The sequence below is a fragment of the Bombus fervidus genome, chromosome 17, assembly GCF_041682495.2.
Source record: "Bombus fervidus isolate BK054 chromosome 17, iyBomFerv1, whole genome shotgun sequence".
Lineage (NCBI taxonomy): Eukaryota > Metazoa > Arthropoda > Insecta > Hymenoptera > Apidae > Bombus > Bombus fervidus.
This window is the reverse complement of record NC_091533.1, coordinates 8,123,398-8,141,906: the sequence shown is the minus strand read 5'-3', so window position 1 is coordinate 8,141,906 and position 18,509 is coordinate 8,123,398.

Below are 18,509 nucleotides of genomic sequence, written 5' to 3'. Positions count from 1 at the left end.
CTTTCATTCGTTTTTCTACTTCGCTTAACATTCTTCCATAAAATAATACAACAATTCATTCGAATCATTCCATTTGTCCCAAAACCGTTCGTTCACTCTCCTTCGAATCAGTCAACCTAAGGTAAACATCATCAATGTCTCGTTAACCAAAAATTTAACCTACTTCGTTTTTAAACCGTCTTCTTCTAATGCAAAGATACTGTCTCTCATTCTCTATCTTCTATCTTTCTCTGTATCCACGCATAATTCAAGAAACATAGGATTTCACGGATGCGTGCACACGCGCGTTATGACAATAAAAATAAAAAAAATGCGAGGGGTAGGACCAAAAAACTCGTTTGACAGTTTTCCTGGGTCTCGAAATGAAAAATTCATATTCATCTTAGACGTGGGCGTAAACGGGTCGCTCGACTAGAACCGAACACACTTATACACTTATTTACACACCTATACAGAGAAGAATATGGTTCGGATAGAGAAAGACAGGAGTTGGAGAGGGATAGCAGTGATAAAAGGCGTTAGTCCATTCCAGGATGATTTATGTGTCGGCAGGGCAGAAATACAAACAGGTGCTCGAACCTCCTCGAGAACCCAAACTCATCGAAAAATAAAAAGGAAGAGAAGAAATATAAAATATATATCCACGCAAGTAGGCACGTATAAATAAATGCTGGAAAGGGATAGTGTACGTCTGAGGGTGGATCGTGACTAAACGGTCAACTCGGTCTTGCTTTTCGACCTTGCTTTTGGGCACAGAAATATAGAGAACAAATGTACCAAAGTAATATCGCTACTATCGAACAATTTATTAAAAAAACATTTACATAGCAGGAACAAGCAGCTACTGTTAAACAGATTTGGAATTGGCCAGAATAGATTTATACGTGCGCATTTAATTTTTAAATCCGACCACCAATTCGTGATATCTGTAATTATGAATATTTAGAATTATCGTCTAGAGAGACACGTGCTTTCAAATTATCTTAAACGCGTCTCGCTTTTTAACGAAACTCGCTCTAAATTCTAAATCCGTAGTCTGCTTACAAGTTGGCGAAGTTTTGCGAAAATCAGAGATTACAGTTATTAAGACAAGTAACATTTTAACATTTTCGATATTTTAACATTGTGACGATAGTTTTAAAGTTATGAAAGGGAGTAATAAGCACCTACGTGTTCACCTTCAAAAGGAAGTCATTGTTTTTCATTCTTTACGTGATTTACATGGTATCAAGGTATCGATTTACAAGCTGCGTCCTTATTTCCGATACGTGACATTTGGTGTATATCGTCAATCGCAAATATTGATTCTTATCGAAATCGAACGAAAACTTGGCGAATGAATGATCGATAACTTCTTAAAGAATGCTGTTTTATTAACTGTGAGATCACGTGATCGTCACATGTAAGCATCGATGTTTAAGCTAAGCGGAAAGATATCGATTAGGTAGGTAAGTACGTTTTGAAAAACAAACGCTTTTAACGTCCAATAAAGGAAAGTTTAACGTTCAATAAAAAAACGTTTAACGTTATCTACGTTACTTGAATCGATATCGATTTACGAGTTTCTTTGCAAACGCGTTCAAATTGCAATGACTATGCAATTGCGTGATAAATGGTAAATGGAGCTGTGACTTTTTACGTAAATTTAATATCAGAAATAAACATCTATCGTGCCTCTGTTAAATATTGTTATTGTTAAAATCTTTATACAAAACTTTTTATAACAAATTTTCTCCGTGTCATCGTATCAAAAGTATTCAAGAATTATATATGTCGGAGATGAAAGGACAACGGGGTCACCCGTTGGAATTGCTTGGAAAACCCTCAATATCATTCACGAAATAACCCAGACACAGTCATTCGAAACTTGAGACAATGAGCTTGGGCTCGAGGCGACAACCGGTCGCCGAGCGTAGCCGCGGTCACGGGATGAATGTTTCACCTAACAGAAAAGTACCAATATTGTGAGACACACGTTGTATTAACAATCAAACCCTGGGCAAGAGCAATGTCGCAGTTATGCGAGTCTGCCTAGCAACGGTAACAGTTTGTTGGTATCCCAGGCCAACGTTAAACAAAGCCAACGCAACCGTAAGGAAAAGAAAGTTTCCTTTACTGAATTATTCTTGAGATCTCCTTGGTGAGTGACACATCGTCTAGAGAGCAATATAAAGAGCGTCATTGTGAGCGATACTTTTGTGTGTAGAAATTCTATTCTGAGTTTAATAAAAGTGAGCCCGTGGACCGTGGATTCGCTATATCGAACCTAAGGTCATTGCCATCAGCGTCTAGTTACCGCGGTCACTGGTCGAACTTATTTCTTCTGTATTTGCGTTAATAAATGTTATCTTGATTGTGAAACAACAATGAACAACCCAGGCGAAGATTCTTTACACGCCCATAATTCAAGCTCAAACAACTCTACTCCTACATATATATAGTGAAAGACCCATTTGGTTTCGAGTTTCACCGTAATATGAGTTTTTACCTGCGAGAAAAAGCCTGCGCCGTTTCTTGACTTCACAGCAAACCACAAAACCCTTGCATTCCGAAATGATAGAAATTTCCTCGAGTGTGAAGTAGGTAGGATTCAGAGCAGAAAAGGAAAGAAGGAACACCTGCTGCGAAACTGCATGCAGATGTATTCCGTGTTGCATATTCAAATTGGAATCCGTGGACCGATTTGACGACGATGTTAAACAATAGATATGCAAGAGAAACTGCCGTGGAAAAGTATTTCAAAGGCGACTTGAGGAATTGTGCAAAGCGGAAAAAGACAGTTCATAAACTTTACCTTAAAATTAGTCATAACTTACAATTTATTCGATTTAGGATAAAATTTCAATTTGAAATAAAGGATTTTTCTAGCTTTATTCCGAATTAATTCTATTTAGCTTTCTATTTTGGTTTCTACAGGACGATGTCGTTTTATTGTAATATCTAACGTCGAAATTCGACATTGATAAATTTTCTTACGAGCAGGAAATATTCATAGCTATTGGATTCAGAACTATTGGAATAAAATATTATCTACCTATTTCCGCCCCTTCCTTTCGTTTTTCACTCAACCAACTTCATTCAACCACCCTCGAACATCAGACGTACGCACCGGAAGGGTTGAGTTCCACTCACAAAGAATCCTTTACCTATAAAGGAACCAACAGAACCTGAATTCTCCCCATTTATCGCGGCGTTACTCGCGCCTCCATAGCCGACCTAACATTTTCGAGACAAATGCGCGTCATACGTTCCCGATGCAGCACGATATGCCCTATTTGTTAAGATCATCGTAGGCGCGTGTGCACAGGTTCGCAAAACGCGCTCGTGCACCAGCTGTAAGTAGGTACACTATCGTTCATAAATATTTGGATTCATTAAATTCGATCAAAATACATGTAGAAATTAATTCTTCCTATAGTTAAATATATCGTGAATGTTTATACATTTATTAGAAATTTAAACGCGCAAAAATTATGTGAAGAATATAAATTTCCATGAAAAATCGTGATCTGGTGAAAGATTAATTAAAAATGATAAAAAAACAGGGTTTGCGAAGTAACTATCTCTCTATCGGCAAAATTTCTTTCGCTTCTCGAATTAGATACGAAAAATGCGTGTGTATTTTGACTAATTAAACTAAATACATCTTGTGAAAGATAACCAAGCAGCTGGATACTTTTGAAGCGTAGTGTAAGAGTGCGTAAACGCGTTTACGCGTGCAAGAACGAGCAAAATAAGGTGCAGGGTCCTCGCGATCGGCAGGGAACGGGCCATTAGTAACGCTTACCCGGCATAAAGCGAGAAAAATGGCAGTCGAATTATCTCTCTAGTGGGAGCGAGACTGGACAAAGGTTCTACCTCGCGAGGACACGCGGAGGATCCTCAAAAAAGGAGCCACGGGGTTCCACCGGTGCCGATCCTGGCAAAGGGAACGAACAAACCGTTGCCCGGTACTCTTCTGTCGCGTTAATCGATACCATCGAAAATCTCGTTCGCGACCGACGTCCTTTCCTCCTTCGAAATTGCACGTACAGTTGCTCGCCAAAGTATTCGAACACTTGTAGACACCTTTTACGAATATACTATGTGTATTATACGAAACGTATTTTGAAATTTCATTAGCATTGTTCTGTCGTGTTAATTCAAATAAACGTATTTGGTCAAACAATTTGAGGATAATAACTTTTAGTATTTAACAAGATCTTAATTTCACATATAAGCTGTTATAACTTCGGTTTCAATGCCGATAAGGCTTTCTGACTTAATATACATGCAGAGATGAACTATTTTTGTGCTACCTGGCAGCAATGGCTTGATTTAAGCGAAAGTTTCAGGTACAATCTTTCGTCTTTAACACGGCAGTGTTACGAAATCGGACTATTATGATCGCATATACAAAAAACATAAGATTCTACTTGATATATCGGACCTTAATGTCAGTTTTAATAAATCAATAACAGATATCGCATTAATGAAAGATCGATCAATCATACATTTATTTCCGATGTATCGAATATAAGTTAAGAAACGTTACGATTTTTTAGAGGACGCGAGTAGGTCGAGGTCAGGTTTATCAACGTTTTTCTTAACGTCAAGCGTTTCGTGTAAGATAACGGAAAAAGAAACTCTGTTGCTACGTAGTGGGATTTTAACAGGAGTTTGCATGTTTGCACAGCAGGCGGTTAGCTGCGAGTGACATGTTAGCCTGCTTTCTCGAATTTGTATTCTTTTATGGAGTATCGAGGGTTGTACGACAATGGCCCATGAACGTTGGTCGCTTTCAAATGCGAATAGGTTCCTGGACTACTTTTATCATGATAATGCTGTTTGGTGGTCGGAAAATTTCTTGAAAAATGCTTGGAGAGAAACTGCGAGCATGGAAACGCCTTTGACTGTGTTAAATATTCGGTGAAAGAAGAAAAAGAAGGGAAGAAACGTGTTTTTAGACACGATTTACTTTCGTCCGTTTTCTACGATTTTCACATTCTTTACTTTCCTACGAATGTCGTTTACATTGTTAACTGAATCATGCATACCAATAACAATTTTTTTATATTTTCCTTGAAATATCTTTTAACGTTGAAAGAATGCAATTGCCTCGAAAATGACCGATAGAACGTAACAGGATTGAAAATCAAATATTATCATGCAAGAAAACATCTACCGTACCTTGTATACGGTACGAATTACTATCATCATTGATCGAGTCGTTCACAATCTATGTTATCAATTCCACAAATTAAAGAGCAAAAGAGGGTGACGACGTTGCAAAAAATTTTGAAATTTACCTTGAAATTTGTTATTATCTACACCGCTTTCTTTCGATAAGCGAGCTTATGAAAGTAAAATGAAAGCAAAACGAAATGAAAATTCAACATTGACCCAGTACTTCTACAATGAAATGGAGGAATCGTCGAAAAATGAAATTGATTGGACGTGTTTCTGAGAAACTCAATTAATGAGCTAAAGCACAAAATACCTTCAGCAGTCATCTCAAACATTCCACATCCTCCCGTATCATGCAAAATAATAAGTCACCCCAAAAACATACCGGAGCCTGCAAACATCCCCTGTCTCGCAACAGCCTCAACCTTCACGCCACTTTCAGTCGAATCAACCGTCAGAAGCCGAAAGTTCGCTTCTCCGTTATCGGTGATTGAATTACTCGATCCAAGAGCGTAGCTGAGGAAGAGAGGGAGGAAGACAGACTTTCAAACTCTCGGTCAAGAAGAAAAATTTTACGGAAGCAGGGAATCTCTTTACTCTCTGAAAGTACTTACTTCGTCGCGTCAAAGGAACGACGGAGTGATACAGCGCGCAGAAGTGAAACGATCGAAGAGAAAGGAAGAGAAAAGAGAGAGAGAAGAGCTTGCGCGCGTCGAGGGGGTGGGTTTCGTTAGGTCGGGCGCAGTTTTGATGATAACGAGCGGATTTGCAATCACGACTACATTGTGCAGGATCCTGCTGTTAGCTAACTTGAAGAGGGATGAAACTCAGACGGGCTGAGATCACAGAGCAGGAAGCTGAGAGCGCGACGTAGACGGAGGATGAGAGGTACGCGTTGGGGAAACCGTCGCGCGTATTCCTTCCCTCTACATCAGTGTTTCCCAACCTTTTATAACCGTCAGATAATCTATCATATTCGCCCTCTCTGTGTTACTCACTAGCAGTAACAACGAGATAACTTCAAATTTGCAGCTTTTCGCTCACTGATACAGGGAAGATGATTGTTGTTGTTGTTGTTGTTGTTTGCACAACTTATCGGTTGAGTTCTGTAAGTGATTTTCCAAAACTTACCACGCGAGAGTACGATCTATGAAAATATATTGAGACTTGTAGAATTATAGGGATATTTGAGTGGCCTGAGCGTCAACATCTAAGAATTCAATATTGTACTTTGCACGGAATAGTGAAACTAGTTGAAACGATATTTTCTCATTTGTTTCGTTATTATATTAGAGATTAATGGTATCTGATAACATACAAAAGGGGTCGCGAACTGCAAGTTGGGAACCGTGGTACTATATCGTTTCTTCTCGGCCCTGTTACGGTTCTCGGCGAACGCTGGAAAGTGGAAATCCCGAAATTACAGGACTATACCGTAGACAGTTGCAGCCCCCTTCCAATGCATAAATATCTCGTGAAATTTCCGGCTGTAAGGCAATTCCTCGAATCCGCGCAGACGTACAGCACCGCGATGGCTACGCTAACGAACGTTAACGATACGTTTGGCTAATGAACCCGACTGCCATTGAAAGGTATTCATTTTACCAAATCTGTATTTACGAGTAGTTTTTTTCATTGTTTCTGGTTATAAAGTACTGGATATGCTTCTTCTGTGAAAGTTTTTAACGGGGCATGTTGATATAAAGGCTACATCTGTTAAATCATAATATTGACAACATCAGAAGAAGATGAAAAACTATATCATTCGTCGGTTGAAAAACTTATTTCATAATACGATTGTTTAACAAAATTATTTCTATCCTACATCTATGGTGCTTTAGATTAGTAAAAATGTCACCACTTAACATCGAAAGAATCTAAAAAGTTATATATAAATTTCCAACTATATTTATTTTCTATTACTATAAACATTTATATTCTTACTATAATAAAATTTGTATTAATGCTAAAAAGTTATATAACAAATTCCAACTATATTTAATTTCTATTACTATACAAATTTCCAAAGCCGATAAACATCATTCAAGTATAACAAAAATCTTTATCAGTAGCTTTAATCTTTTCATTCAGAGATTAAGTACTTTCGTCAGAACCTTCGTTTCATTGCCCAGCGAAAGATTCAAGGTAAACAAGGCACAATGCATCAATTGTTCGGAACAAGGTCGTTGGAACGTCAAAATCGGAGGTCCAACAAATGATTGATCTTCAAGAAAGAAAATCACAATACAATAAAAGAACGGTTTTGATAGCGCATGCCGATGATTCTTACTCACCTGCAACAGCATAGGTCATTTCGTCATCGGATGGGAATGCCATGAGTTTTCTTAGCGTATCCTGTGGGACGTGTCATGCTCGAAGAAGACGTAAAAAGTCTGTAATGTTTTCGTAACTGCAGCAGCTTCTTTCGAAACATAATAACGCGCCGGAAAATGGTGTCTCACCAATTGGAGAGAATTGAATAATCGAACATCCATTCCGAATTACTTCGATTCATTGATAAATCAGTTTCCATTAACATAAATGACTATTTTCAAATAAATATTATCAGCTGCAAGTTGTTAAGTTTTAAACATGCAAAATCCTATTAATGAATTTTGGGAACGAATATCGTGAACACGATTGTGTAGATGTTTTTTTTATGAAATTCGAGTAATTATATTTACGATATTAGATATAGATTATTAAATGGAGGAGTAAAACCGGTTGACACTAAAATAAACGATACGTGATAACGAATATAAGACAATAAGAAAACTGAAGGAAAATAAAGAATTCTTAGTTATAATTACAATTTATGTAAACAGATCGTATATCATCTTTTAAAGTGTAGCAATTAAAAAAATTCCGCTTGTAATAATATTTCTACAGCTGCTATATGCTTTACGTTTCTTGATATAATTCAATATAACGAATAAATATAAAATATAACGAACTAATAAAGAATCCATGTGAAATAATAAGTTTTATTAACTTACTACCGAATCTTTATTCACAAATATCGTTATAATTTTCTAAAAACAAAGAGTAAATCAAACTGAGATCACAGAAACCACGTAAAAGCGACGAAAGTAATTTTTCGGTGGCTTGGGGTATCTCAAGAAAATTCACTAAATTTAGATTTCGACAGTTTAAATATCGCTATGTAGACAGAATTTCTGCTCGCTATTACAAGTTATGAATGGCTAAACAAAATTTCGTCCTTGTATATCGTTCCACGCAGGAGCCACGTGTATCTCCAAAAACACTACGATCCCACACAAGTAATATTTCCCAATCATCCTCATAATCCTTAATTACACCCCTCCAGTCACGTTATTATTCACTAACAAAGAGAGACATGAAAAAAGAAAAAGAACGAAATAATCAACGACAATCGGCGTTTAATTTTTACGCGAAATTTTTACACGCTACATTCAAAGATGACTCGTTCGATCGTTGAAAAGTGTCAATCTGTCGACGACGAGAAAAAGATTCGATGTCGGCTGGCTAACGGTCCAACGTAGATGCTATCGGCCTCTCTCGTGACTAATTATCGCGAACATTATCAGCGCGTCGCTTGATTCAAGCTGAATCATCGGCGAGGGCGCACCTGAACTCTCCCCGCGAGGAAAACGACCTGTTCCCAGGCGAATCGTGCGAATAGGAAACGGCAGTGCATGTATATGCATGTCGTCTAAGCCTCAGGACGTATAAACGCACCGATCCCCACGAATTAGAAACGAGATACGCGTATAGTAACGCGCTTAGGTTTGTGCTCGTATTCAGAGGCGATTCTGTTCCGGATTAGCGATGATCTCCTTTGTCAGCGCAACGATCGGTGTTATAGGACGGACTAAAGTTTGCTTATCGCACAATCAGACGATCGACACATGAACGATAGATAAATGGAAAAACAGATTGTTACTCTGGTTAACACGTTATGTTATATATATACATTATGGCTTAAGAGTCTAAGAATTTTCTTTCATTTTCATATGCCCACCTATGACATTTGATATAGAATATGAATTTTAGATTACATCCAAGTGTTTTTTAATATAAATTAAAATATTATTTAATTATATAGCGTTAATATATATTTTTATTTATTTAATATATACGTTTCATGGATAATAACTGTATTCTAATAATTCGTTTAATTTGATATCATCTATGTTTATTGAATTACTACACGATGTAGCTCATTCGTCATTATTTCCAATTTTGAGATCAGTTATCCTCATCTTTTATCAAAAAATGATAAACATTACCTTGGGCTAGTATTAGTTTCTTATTAATTTATGTATTGTACATTCTTGTATTGCCGTTACGAATCAACAGAAATATCCGGATACTTACGAACAGCAGGGCATGTACATCTCCCCCTTTGAATTCAAAAAACGAAACCACTGATTCCCTCGAATCTACCACCGTGACCATCATCATCGATAGCATCACAGTCGAAATGATCGCGTGGGACCGCGATTCGAGTGAATCGCGAAGGAAAATCACAGTCGTAGGTTGCTGTACTCTCACCGACGTCCTAATAAGAGGGTGTGAGGGGGTGTAAGTCTAATATTATGTAATAGGGGCCACGTGGCAGGCATTCATTGCCCCGGAATCGAATTCGGTCAGACCTCGAAGCTTGGCTCGGGCATCGATTGTCGTAGGAGAAAGGAACCGCCCGTATTCCACATAGCTACGTTCGGTTTCATCCCTCTCAAGTCAACGTTCACAATGAACTGCACCCCGTGGCAGCCAGTATTCAGCCTTTAATCCGATTATTCCTTTCGAATCAACGAACATCGCGTTTCATTTCGTTCCGTCCACAGCTACGAACGATGTTCGACCTGCGCGTGTAATACGGGCGGAAAAATCCCGTGTAATCGGTTACATCTCGACGAGAGAACCTTCCTCTGTTTACATATCATCACGTACCGGGGTACACTGGATTTTGAGTAGATAAAAAAGTCGGGAATTTTGTTCTAAAGTACCAAAGTATTGGAACGCTTGGCGGCTCCGTTTATGACATATTATGTGTGCGTTATAATAAACGTTTTGAAATTTCATCAGCACTGTGACGAGATTCGACCATCACGGTTGAATACATTGATAACATCTAAAACAGATGTAAACATTATTTTGTAAATTTAAACAGTGAATTATATATATATATATATATATATATATATTAGGTTGACCGAAAGGTGTCTTCTTTTTACAGACACATCTTTATACAAACATGAAACCTAATCTGTCAAACGTTGTAATCTTTATCTTGATAGAACAAAATGGATCATATGTAATTCGATGAAATAATATAAAACGAAAAAAGTTGTGTACCCATTACTTCCTTATAAAACGAAAGAAACTTTTCGAGCGACCTAATATATAAAACAAATTATCAATTATATATTTATATATTTATATATAATTATTATATATGTAACAGCCCATTACATTAATGAGCTTCGATATTCAGTGAAAACATTTATATAACACTCATTATACGCTTAAGATAGCTGCCCACGCTAGCGTTTCATGAATCCTCTTTCCTCCAATTTAATATTCACGCTTTATCTTCTTTTCCTTTCGAATCCAAGCTGATAGCAATACTCAATCCGAACAGTAACGCCTATTTCCAGTAAGATTTTTGAAGAATAATCTAGCGAATGACAATTAAATCACCACCGCCGACGCGCTTCACCTTCGTTTTCGAATTGAGTCGTCAACATTTCGCGACATTTCTTCCCTCCCCCGCGGATCTTTGCGAAATAAATAAACGAAGTAGCACAGAGAGTGGCGTAATGGCGTTGAAGAAGAAAGAAATCGTGTCGGCCGTGGAACCGTGTATGGTGAATTGGTATTTAAAAATATGCATGCCGACAGATGCGGTTTCCATGTCGCACGCTTCCACCGGCTCCCATAAATATGATAAGGCCCTATAGAGAGATATACGAGCCTATAAGCCGGTTTCGCGTACCTACCGACTCGATCCAACCGCCCGACGATTCTCAAAGCAAAACGAGGAAAAGAAAAATAAAAAAAGTGCAAGAAACGAATGGAACGAAGATTACGCGTTAAGTTTCATTAATTGGACGGTTAATCGCTGGTTCGTGAATCCGATGACGGTGAATGATGCCATTTTATTCTGAACAGAGTAAGTTCTGTACAAATCTTTCATAAAATAGGAAACTAAACGGAGAAGTGGGAATTTCAAAAATTGAAGATTTCAAGATTCCGAGGCTCGAAGATTCGAAGATCTGAGAAACGTGAGATTTCAAGATGGAAAAAATTCGAAAACTCCTAAATCTTTAGGATCCGGAAATCTCTATATCTTCACGCAGAAACGAATGGATCGAATATTATAAATTTAAGGTTTATTGATTAGAGAGTTCATCGCTTGTTCATGAAACACGATACTTGTCATTTTACGGAGTCAATATACCGTTTGAATGTCGCAATTATCAAAATCTACTTAAACTTTCAAGCAAAGGGTCGTCTCGACAATTTCGCGTTTCAGGGCAAAATCCGCGAGAACAGCGTCGCGTCGTTGACGCGTTCGCATCACGGCCATTCCTCTCCCTCCGTTCGTGTTTTCAATGGTAACAGAGGTCCCGGTGAATTTTCACGTATCCATCCGTGGAAAAGTAAAATGGCCGTTGGCGTGCGTACGGCCGTTGATCGATAAAAGCGTCGCGACGCTGGGCGTGTCCGCCGCTGCAAGCCGCCTTCGCAACGCCCCGCGAATCGCCGCGAAACTCTCTGAAAGTTTACCCGTGTCGTCGACAAACGGCGCACCTACAAAAAAGTGAAGACCTCCTGCTAACAAACTCCGTGTCGCTCTCTTCCTCTTTGACCTGTTTGCGTGTAGATTAGAGAACTATATTTCGAAGATCGAATAAATAAAAAATGCCTGGTTTTTCTCCTTCTAAATTCGCAATTTTCTTTTCTTTCCTTTTTTTTTTTTTTTTTTTACCTAAGAAGTAGAATAAATTAGAATAGTCCAATATCGACAAATTAATATTCGCTCAATATTTAATAAAATTTATATTTAATCAATATTTAATCAAAATCGAATAAGTGGAAATCTTTGAAAACTTTTGCATCTGAATAAATAATTGCAAATGCAACGCACAGAAAATTCGTCACGATGGTCTCCAATATACGCTCAAACTACTTTTCTCATACTACATCGATCGTCTTTCATTTGGAACGAGAAGTTAAATGGAAACTAGCACACCGTCTCGTTTCTCCTTGCGACGATTCGTTTTTCCCTTTGTTCTGGACGGCTTTCTTTATTTCAATGGGTACGTAGGAGACGATGGAGCAGCCAGGACGAAGGAACATAAATGGATTAGGAGGGTCCTGCCGGATGACTAAGTTTTAGTCGGGCCAGCGCCGGCGCCAAATCCAATTTGATCTTAACGTTAACTCGATCTCGCGTACGGTTACACGGTGAATTAAACGTCGTTGACAACAGCAAGGTAAGCGAGGTCTCAAAAAATACCCCCCGTGGACGTCGATACGAACCAACAAGTGGCGATCATATTTTTCATCCCTTAAGGGGACGACCTTTGGTCAAGCTACACTTATCTGTCGTGTATTGATTTTTAATCGAGTTTTATTTTGATGGAGAATAAGCAGCTCAGTTAGTTGATAATTAGACCGTGGACTTTTATGTATTTACGAGAAGTTTAAAGATCCAAAAGTATATAAAATACTTAGTAAAATACAAACTTAAGAGTTTAGGAATTTAATAAGTTGCAAATTCTAACGTTTCGAAATCTCAGGATCCTAAGATTGGACAATTCCGCAATCTCAACATTCGAGGATTACAATATCCTTATAACGACTTTTAAATTGCTAAATTCCTAAGAACCAAAACTTTCCTATTCAAGAATTTCCAAATTCCTAAATTCTCAATTTGCCAAATTTTCAAATCTCATAATTGCCAGATTGCTAAACTCCAAAGTGCGCGGATTCCTAAATTCTTAACATCTTAAAATCCTTTCGCAAGATCATCACCACGCGTTATAACGAGATACAAATATTTGTTACAATCTGCATGAAGCAAGTTCCGTTAAGACGTTAAGTCATCCACGTCACCATCTTCCGTAGAACATCAAAGCGTTTCATATAACTCGGTATCGTGCTCCTTCATCATCCTCAAAGGATCGTGGAACGCTATGGCGTATACAGAAGCCGACGTAATCGTGGCGAATCCGATTATACGTTAGAGGTCCTGGTGCTGACTTCGCGATTTCGCGACGTTCACGTGGCGTAAACGCGACAAGGAGGACTTTTAGGTTGGACGATGGATAATTGAAAAAGTGTGGAATCTCCCTGCTGGTTTCGTTGGAGAGGGTCGAACGTCGCCACGGAAGATGATTACACTGCGGAGGGCGGACTGATAAAATTGGGGAGAACAAGGTGAATTCGGATGGCTTGGGTCCGGTTTATCGAGCTGGAACAACAAGCGGCAATCAGGCATAACTCGATCATTTCATTCTTCTACGTCCGTGCTCCGCCCTCGATCTTCCTGGCCCTTCCTGTGTCGCTAAACCCCGGACTGCTTGCGATACACACGCGTAGAGGTCGATTCAAAAACACGACGTTCAACTATTTTTCATTATAATTCTTTCTTTTTTATTACGAATTGGTAACAAGAATTTCTGTTTCGCCTGGTAAAAAGTGTTACGATAAATTTTATATTTTAATTTTTCATTAAGAAACTACTGTACCATATTAAACGAGATATTAAAAGTGTTTTTTTTTTTTTTTTTAATAATACAAGGTGATTTTAGAGTTGCTTTGGAATAAACAATGAGGATGAACTTTTATTCTTTGTCTCTTTACGGCGTACATGACTGTGAGTAGGTATGCTTCCTCTATGTAGAGGAGCTCGCCGCGGATATTCAGTTTACGTAGAAAAAGAATTAAACAAAAATGTAAGCGCAAACATCGAAGAAATTAACAGATGTACCAGAAGCTGATTTTTTCAAGTTTTTTCCGAAACAAGTGTATTTTTAATACGTAATTAAGCATAGAATCAAAACAATAACTATAGGTGTCAAGTAATTAGTATTAAATAAATTACTTGATCGTCGACTATAATCGATGCTATTATAGTATATGGTCTATAGTTATAAATATTAACTTTTCTTTCGTGATAAAAATCTAAGAGTAACTACTTTAATTATTTAACTTTTCTCGTTGTCTTTCTATGATACACCTTTGAAACTATCTGTAGCCTCATACTATACGTATACCTACAAAAGAAACAACGTCAACGATTGTACGAGTTATATATCTTCGCAGAATCTCTCCCCCTGTTTTATCTCGACGAAATCGCGAATCCTAAAATCCCAAGTTTCTCGGCAGCGCGAATCTACAGGGTTGGCACGTGTTTCGAATATAGCTAACTTGTATCAGAACAGAAGAATATATCGACAAACAACGAGTATCTTATTTTCTCGCGATACAATCACAGTTCTTAAAAATATTTCTCTTCCCTGATTTTAGTTACTTACAAGCTATTGACGAATAGAAGTTTATTAACAAAGCAAGATCGCACTAAAGCACGCGTAACGGCACTCGACAGTAAACTTTCCAAACTACTTTGTGTTTCTGTCCCATGGCTCGCTACACAAAGACCCTATCCTTCGGACAAGATGATTGCCAGATGTCAATACATCCTCATAAAATATTTTCAGCTAGCCTAAGGACCCGCTATAAATCTTAGGATTTGCTAGGTAGGATTCTCCAAAGAAACAAATAGCCTTCGTCCTAAAAGTCCCTAAATCCATCACCGACTACGGAAGTCTGTTTTTCTCGCGTACAATGTTTCCCATTAGCAACTTTCTCTCAAGGGCAGTTAACATCCTTCTTAAACCATCAAACAAATTAACCAATTATCGGCAACATCCATTTTCCTGACTTTCCAAACTAAGGCTCTCCTCGACGAATCCGACGATCTTGTATCCTTAGACACTCCTTCGTCATGGTTTCCCTCTGTAGCATCATCGTGACGAAGAGTTCAGTTAATAATTGGTTAAAGCTCCGCGACGCATCGTGGGCAATCATCGTCCGAACTCGCTTCGCACACACCGTCAACCGACACTGTATCGCGCCGCCCGAAAACCGAATTTGTAATCGCGAATCAGGAACCGCTAGCGCAACCGCGGGTCCCCATACGAAGTGTATATACGAATATTATAAATAAATTCACTGTCAATTATACCTTAGTACTTTTTCAGCACCTATCACGACCTATCCACCTCACACGATACTAATGAGAAAACATCGAGATCTTTTCCTTAAGATTTAAAGCTACACCTCTTTTACTAGGACGAACTTCAAATTCTAATTTCGAGTAATTGACAGGTACAGTGATCAACTGCACAATTATATGAAACGTAGAATCTTATAATAAGACGCTTGTAGCGGCACTTGAGCTAGAGGACAATTCGAATCATGTTGTTTTGATACCTCGGAGTGTCAATATCGTTAGGATACATATAATGTAATAATAAATAAACTCCGGGTAAAGCAATGTCGCCGCTACGTGCAACAGTTAAACGAAGACGAATTTGAATTTTCCGGCACTCCCACGTGCAGTAGTAAATAGACGACCATGTTCTCCAGAAGTCAGTCAGTCGTGCAAATCAATACCAGTTTTATCAGTTAGCCTCGAACGATCTTATTAGCGATTTGTACACTGTCTTTAGCGAATCCGTTAGTATTGTGTATTTATGTTTGTCTGTATTTATTTATTTATTATTTTAAAATATACTTGACGATTTTAACTTCGAATTATTTCGTCATCTAAACAACAACACAACCAACCATCCTCCACGCGCTTCATTAGGAAATAAGCGTGTGTGATAATACTGTTTGCTGCCACTGTAACGCTCGCCATTGTATATTAATAATTCCAACAAACATATCAATAATACGTTATCCACATACAAAATTCCAATGTAAACGAAATCCAAGAAAGTATAAGCGAAAAAGAAGTTGTACGGAATTCGACTGGAAAATCTGCATGCAGATATTACGAGCGTACAGAGAGTACACTAGCTAAATATTATGCACCCCCGTGGTTGGCTCCTCATTGGTCGATTCGGTGGCTACATACCGCGCAGGCGGGTTATCAAGAGAGGAGGGGAAGAACGGGCTGCAAACCCCTAATTTCTGGAACAATAATTTCAGTGATCGGCACGGTGGTCGATTTGCGAATCGCATTACGCCACGCTCAAAGGGCCAACGAGACTCGATTCTGTTAGTAAATTCTGTCGGCCGATTATTACGACTCGGAACGAGCTGACATATGTAATGTATGTATGCGAAGGGACCGAGTAGGCGGTCTGTTTTCATTGAAAAAGCTCACCTTTCTTTCCGCACCTCGTTTCTGCCCGTTTAGTATACATAATCGATGATTCGAAAAAGGTTCGAAGAGAATGACGTTGTGGAGGTTGAAGTATTGTCAACTTAGGTGTTTCCTAATAGTATATCTGACGCAATACACTATTTGATTTTTTTATGAAGAATAATTCATGTGTAGCAGACTGTAGTAGAATTATTTGAATCGCCTAAGCTTTAACATTTTAAAATTCAATCTTCACCTTTGCACAGAATGGTCAAACTTATTGTATATTATGAGACACATTATGAGAACGACAGAATAAGGAAACGTCGTTTAAAAAAATATCAAGAACGAGAAAATGATTCGATTAGTGTATTGAGCTGCTAATCATATACTTCATTTGTCGAGACTATCGATGACTAAGGTATGAAACTTACAGGTATATATTAAGGAAATTAACATGAAAAATTATATAATGCGAGACAAAATAAAAACCATTGTAAAATTGTATAAAGTTTCTATAAATTGATCGTTTTGATTATTTTGATAGTTTGAAGTTATTGACCAAGTTATCTAATACTAATTAATCTACAAGTATCAAATAGAAAAGAGTCAAATTAAATTTTTTAAAATGCAACTCTTTTTAGACAGAACAGTAGATGTAAACCGTAGATAATAGAATTGGAGAAAATATTCCAAATATTCAACGTCCTCCGATTTGGAATGCGTTCCAGCTTTGCACCTTCCTGTACCGCGCAACATTATTCGGTCCACTTGTCGACACCCCTCTGCGTAGCAGCCCCTACACAGCCACCCTTTCGTAATCCTGTTAGCGAGCACGACGCTTCCACGCACCTACGCAATGGCCTGCCTACCCCCTTTGTTCCTACAGTCTAGCAAAAAACAATGCGCGACACGGATCGCGATTTCGGCGATTGTCCAGTCAAAGAAACACAAATTCGGTAGCTTTCCTATCTCCGGGTTTTTTTTTGAAAATCGTAAGTTTTGTTGACTGTTTAGGAAATTCCAGAAGTTATAACAACGAATCTAAGTTTGCAAGATAACTGCTATTAAAGTAGGATAAAATATAAAGATGTTTCGAACACGAGACGAGGCAAGTGGGGAAGAAAAAGCGATTATAATGTAAATTGATGGAAATGATCGTGGGGGATGATAATTATCGCGGTGGAAAAATGCCAGTTGATACGGTCGGTCGATCACGAGTTTCCAGAGCTATAGCGAAAGCAGATAGAAGAAGAGAGGATTACCGATCGCAAGACATGGCATGGGGCTACGAATGGAAATGGCTGGTGGCGGGTACAACCCTCTTTTAGCTTTCTTTTGGACGTTGCGGCTAATTTGCGGCTACATGGTTTGACAGGAAGGAAGGAAGCGATCGGAAATGAAGGGAGCCCGCCAAGATAAAGGAAGAAATAAACTCCTTCTTTCCTTATGATTTGCATGCAATTTTCAATTCCACCGACACTGTTCCTTTGATGTTTTCTACCGATCGTTCCTTGATTAACGTCCTATTACGCGCCCACAGGATCCTTTTTTTTCCTTCTCTTGCTTCGTCTCACTAATGTATCGTTGGTAAGTATTAGGTGTAAAGTAAGTTCGTTTTCGTTTCTTTGTGTTGAGGTTGACTGATTGGAGAACGAGTGGAATAGAAAAATATATTGAAATAAATAATATAATGTATATAGTATATAGTATAATGTGTAAGTATCAGTTTATGCTGATTCAGATCCTTACTCTCTTAGTGTTACAATACAATAGAATCGATAGGGAGCACATTACACCAAAAGGATATTACCAAAAAAGTTAACCTTATAGCTTTAGCTAAAGGTTACAAGGAACATAAATAGAAATCTATTTATTAGTTCCTTTATTCCTAGACCTTGTAACCCAAAACATAATGTACATTCGAGAGTACAATAATATGGACCTCTCCTTATTTAGAATATTTTTGTTT